Source organism: Clinocottus analis, unplaced genomic scaffold, assembly GCF_023055335.1.
Source record: "Clinocottus analis isolate CAN_PGR_092001 unplaced genomic scaffold, fCliAna1.0.p SCAF_11, whole genome shotgun sequence".
Classification (NCBI taxonomy): Eukaryota; Metazoa; Chordata; class Actinopteri; order Perciformes; family Cottidae; genus Clinocottus; species Clinocottus analis.
In genome coordinates, this window is record NW_027175832.1 from 19,248,719 (window position 1) to 19,254,718 (window position 6,000).

A 6,000-nucleotide genomic window follows, 5' to 3' on the forward strand; every position below is an offset into this window, starting at 1 on the left:
TGTCATTAGCTGCGACCAGTCAGGTAGCTGATGTCGGAGGATTAGCATTCGTCTGCCTCGCTGCTCCGTGGTCGTCCTCGAACTGGTTCTGCCGTGTGGCCCTTGGCGGAAAAAAATAACACACACACACACACACACACACACACACACACACACACATCTGATTGTAAATTTAAGGCCGAGTCAACTCTGAGAATGTTGCCCAGCCATTTCTTTGCCTCTTGTGTGTGTGTGTACATCGCGGTGGAAAGAGCTTCAAGCCTCGGGGAAATATGTCATCGAGCAACACCGAACTCCCCCCCCACCCCTCCCCCACTCGCTTGTTTTAAATCTCTGTGGTTTTAAAAATGTCAGCGACGCGCCTGAAGACGAGGAGTCCTTTTCCGTAAAAATTTGATTCTCTGTCTGAAACAAAACAAAAACAAACGGTGACGGTGTGTTCAGGCGTCTCGGCCTGCAGGGAAAACTCTGTTTGTCCCCGGTGGAGAGGACAGAGCGCCATCCAGACAGCTGCGTTTCCACACACACACACACACACACACACACACAAGTGACGCAGTAGTAGAGACCTGTCAATCACCTTGTAGCCCCGCCCCAAAGCGTCCCCTGCTTTATGGTCTGTTTGACTCTAACAGACCATAATGTACTAAATGAACATCATGCTGTATAGAAGAAGACTTGAAACTAGAGATCGAGACATAAACTCATGTTTACAATGTTTACTAAGGGAATACATCAAGAGAGAGTCACTTATATAGACTTCTATACAACCAGAGGAGTCGCCCCTGGTGGTCAGGAGAAAGAGTGCAAGTTTTAGGACAATTTTTCAGAACCGGAGGCCCCGACAAAAAGACAGTTGTGAAAGTGCAACGCAACATCACATGGCAACGTGCTGCGTTGGCCAACGCCCATAGATTAAAGTACAGTACTAACATACACAGTTTACCGCCTTGTTGCGATGAAAGATCAGTGAGAAACCTTCGCCACAATACTTATAATACTCAAATGTCTCACTGGCACCTGAAACGACACACACCACTCCACACACACACCTGTTTTTAAGGTCTGAACACCCAACAAAACACACACAGCTGAGTGGACTCATGAAGAAATGTGGGTTGGTCCTTTTTTTTTTCTTTTTTAAAAGTGCTTATCTTTCTTGTTGCACGTCTATAATCCGATGAAGCTGAAACACAATCGGACAAAGCTGCAGCACAAAGTCTCAATGACCCACAAGAAAATCTTTAATATAGTGTATTGATTTAACATAATGGACTCTAATCATGTACTAAACTTAACCCAGAACCCAAACTTTTACATTAGAGGTTGTTTTTCGGAGGTTAAAATGATGGGAACGTAGACGACCTCGTCCTCTTCGATCGGCCTTCTTGCTTTACCGCTTCACTTCCTGAGTTTTTCTCTCTTTCTCCCTCCCGCTGTCTCTTACATTTGACCCATTTGCAAAACCGTGCAGAGACACGAGCGGATCAGAGACGGATCCAGAACAAGACCAGGGATTCCTCTGTGGACCCGCGTCGTCTCCGACACCACAGTCAGGCGGGACTCTTTAAAAGAGGGCACCGCACATCCGCTTCCACCTCATCTGTCGCTGTGTAAGACCCTCAAAGGCGCAACTAAACCTCTTCCTTTCCCCCCAAATAATCTCTAAATAGATCTTATTGTCAAAAGCTGCACCAAGCACCCAGTCTGCCGCACAAACCTGTTATTATAATCATTATTTAAGGAGTAACAGCGTACATCATAGCTGCTTACTTGAATAAAAGCACATTTTAGTTTCAAGAATAAATTCTGAAAAGAGCCATTTGTTCATATCTTTGCAGGAGATGTGGAGGGCAGTGTCAATAAAACAAATACAGACATATATATTATAATTTATGTCTGTTCTCAGTGCGTCAGCGAGGAGTTTCTCCCTCTCCTCCAAGGTCTTAAGACGTGCATGTTACCTGTTGATGTAAAATGTGTCTAACGCCGTCTGACCTTCGTCTCTTTGTTACCTTTTGTGCGATTTAATTGGCTCCTTTGTTGCACGTCTCTAAAGCGTCTGAGTGTGAAGGAATGGACGCCGTCCCGAACAGACACATGGACGTGTGCTGCATGTTAGTCAGTCGGTCGGTGTCTTTTTATTTGGCGGCTGCCGGCCGAGCGTCCCGCGGTCGCTGCTTCCTGACTCGACGGGACTCGCTGGCTCCGACTCGCTGTGTTTTTTTCCTGCGTTGTTGCGTTGTCTACTCGCTTCTCCCGTTGGATGTAATTGCTCTGAGGGTTGTGTAATTGCTCTGTGCTCTGGAGTGGTGCCCTCGTGATCGTCTTGCATTTGTCTGTGTTTTTGTTTAGCTTTTTCTTGTTCATTTCAGTCAGATTCAGTGAGATCAACTCAGATCGGACCCTCCAGGGCTTCTTGAGGATGTTGTGTTTGACCTTTTTATGCTCCTGGTTAATTCTTTCTTACATAAACTCGATGCTTAAACACTTATAGAGCCTAAAAATAGAAGATGCATTTCTAGAAACTTCACAAGAAGGCATTCAAACAGCTGAAAAGCCACAGAGGCTTTTTTAAATTTTGTATCTTTCTTTCAATCATTTTATTTTAAGTTTATACAAGTTACACTTTCTTAAACTAGACAACAAAAACAACAAAATAATACATAACAGCAAAACAACCAACTATACGAACAATCAAACAAGGACAGAAAAACAAACACATCTAACTCTAACAATTGTATTTATCTCATTCTTACCACCAGTTATATTACTATTGTTATATTTTATTGGTGAATAAAGTATCTGTGACGCCCTTTTTGTCCGGAAAAACAGCCTGCCAGTTCTCCTTACACACACTACTCCTCTCTCGTGAAACTCTGTTCTTCCGGTTTCATTCTCCCGACTGGTTTCACTGGTCGTTTGTTTCACATCAAACAATTAAGTCGAGCCAGTGACGATGTCCCGGAAGGAAACTACACTGATTTGCACCAAACATGACCTGGTCCCCTTTTAATCCACTCGGCTTCTAAACTTTGAAATGCATATTTATTATGGCATGACTCTCGAATGTCGGACTCCATTTTAAAACGTTTTTGCCAAATATGAATGTTAGCTTTTTGGCCTTTTTAGCTTTTTTCACGAGTGCTAAAAACAGCGCTGCGGCAAAAGCTGGCAGAATAATAAACGCTCGTCCTCGGAAGGATCATGCAGGTGAATGGATCAAGTCCTGCATCTTCTGGGGATGTGCTCCAGATTCTAAATTAATCTAGAAGAGGATCTTAAAGATGTCCAACAAGACATTTATTTTTTCTGCAGAGGTCATGGAAATGTGCGCCGACTGTGTTAAAGCGCCAGCAGAGGCACTTCACACTAAACGGAGGAGGAAGTAGAAAAGAAGGAGGCGTTCTCCTTTGTTTTGTTTTTGTGGAAACGTTTGTGCATGTGTGAACTTGCACACACACACAAACACACACGTGTGTGTTTTATATATTGCTCTAACCCCCACGCAGGTCGCCATCAAAGTGTTTGCGCGGCCCGGCTCCCTGCAGGTATGCAGCCCAGCAGGTTCGTCTGTCAAACAGTTAAGGGGAGGAGAGGATGTGGAGCTCCTCCTCCTCCTCCCCCTCCTCCTCCTCATCTTCCTCAGTCATCGGCCAATCCCTTTTTTGAGATTTCACAGACTCGTTGTCAGCCTGCCACCTAAAGGACATGCCAACACTTCTGCCTGTGGAATACAGACACAAGTTTAGTTTTTTAATGTCATATAGTGTTTTAGAAATCCTCCATTGTTACTCTACATAAGCAGCTTTTAGTTCTAAACCTGGTGATACTAAAGATTGATTTACTCTTTATAGGGTTAGTGAATACTACAAAACATGTGGCAGTTCTCCAGCTTTCCTCCGTCTCTCATCATTGCAGTTTGAGCATCTTTTTTATTAAAGCTAGGCGAGGCATGGGCCAAAATTAATACATTTTAATGATGAACGTCTGCTACAATGGCGTTGAATCCTGCAGAGGAAGTTGTTAATTCAGCTTTGGCAATAACAGACTTCTCAAAAAGAGTCCGACTATAAACGCAAGACGCATTCATTTCCTTTAGTCTTACTTAATTTTGAAGGTTATACTTTTTTGTTAAACCGTAAAAATAATTAAATAATAACACGTCAACAGCCTGACGTTGTTTTCCCAGCTTTCGCCCGAGCTACGACGAAGAAAGCCGCGAGCTGTCTCACCCGAGCTTTAATGAACTAACCCGTCGGCCTGAACGAGCTGAACCAAATGCCCAAACGCCACGGTAAAAAAAAATCTAACGAAACCACAACGGCCCAGCTATCGAAAATGCAACCCAGCTGTTTGTTTAGTTTCACTCCAACAGCTTTGCTTGACATGAACACCGTGTTCTGCACCTCTCACCAGACTCGTCTCAACACACACGATGCGATGCCAGAAGCATCTGCGGCCATTTGCGTCTAATATTAGCTGCGATGCTTCGGTGCCCCCGAAGCCGCCGTCTCCTCTCCTCTTCCTCTTCGTCTCTGATGTGTGTTTTTTTTATTATCTCCGGCTGTAGAACACTGGACCAGCTGATTGTAATTCCCCTGCAGAGCCGCGGGCGTCACAGATAAGACCAGCGCGGGTCCATCTATCCGGAGCCGGCAGCTTCTCTCTCCGTTCTCGTCTGCTTTACTCATTAACTTGCAGCTCCGGCCTGAAATGGGACATTAGGGAAGCGCTGAGCCGCAATCAGAAATGTTGATTTTGCTGCAGACTCTAGTGCTTTTCTCCTCGCTGGCTGAGGAGGAAGGTGTCGCGGCTGCAGTCGACTTCCGATGTGGCTGACCGGTCGGTATTGTGATCAAATCCGTTCAGTTTGAGTTTAACAAACTTAATCTAATCGTCGGAAAAAAGGCCGGAAAACCCGTGAGACAGACTCCTCCCACAATTCCTTGCTCCAAAACTCAAAGATATTTAAATTTGTTATAATACAACAAAACATAAAAGCAGCAAAATCCTCACATTTGAGGCGCTGCAACCAGAGAAAGTATAACACCACAAACTATTCATAAGAAACCTGGTAAATATTCTCACTAAAAAGCAGTTATATTTTTGGAAGCCGAAGCTTTAATGGCTCAACGGTAACTTCCTTTCACACGCTGGCCTCCTGAGTCTTTTCAGGTAGAAGAACCTGAGCTGGATTACGTGCAGAATGTATAATCTGTGCTCTCTCCACCTTCTACCTGCTGCTGCGTTGAGCGCGCAGCGTCTCAGCCTCCGTCAGGACCTCGGGTCGCTGCCTCCTCCCGTGCACCTCCAGCTGTTTGCTCGTCTCGTGAATATTTCATCCCTATTGATCGCCCGTGCAATAGAAACACGACGGGGCCGGCGGTCGGAGCCCTCGGGGCGCTCGGCATTATTTATGTCTCTCTGCGCCCCGTCGAGCCGCAGCGGCGACTTTGTAAAGCCGGCATGAAAGAATCGTGACAGTGTGTGTGTGTGTGTGCGTGCTTGTCTGTGCGTTTGTGTGTCTGAGCGTGTGTGCGAGTGTGTTTGTGCATGTGTGTCTGTGCATGTGTGTGTCTGACCATGTGTGTGTCGATGTGTGTGTGTAGTTTGCTGCTGTCATTCTATACTTGAGGTAGTGACTGCATCAATAAAGTTCTGCTAATAATTACAAATTATATTCTCTGTTAAAATAAAACAGTTTTAATAATCGGTTAATAATAATAATATTTTTTCAGCGCTCGTCTGAGTCCACAAAGACGCTTCACATCGGGGACAAGAGACGGAGACGAAGCAAAACAAACAAACAAACAAACAAACAAACAAACGGAACATTTTTGTTAACAAGAAATAAAACTGGAGAAGCTGTGAGTTCTTAACGACCATTTTAATCAGCAAATGACGGCTGCGGGGATTATTCCATCTTCTCATAGACAAACTCTGGTTCTTTTCTAGCGGGTCTAAGCTTCTTTTTCAACAACCCCGAAACTGATGAAA

General features: G+C 44.7%; 1 protein-coding gene across 4 annotated transcripts in view; it reads left to right on the top strand.

The window, feature by feature from the left end:
* The window catches only part of LOC137805386 (rho GTPase-activating protein 12-like), a 41,737-nt gene that overhangs the window by 24,122 nt on the left and 11,615 nt on the right, over positions 1-6,000 (top strand). The window lies entirely within an intron of this gene.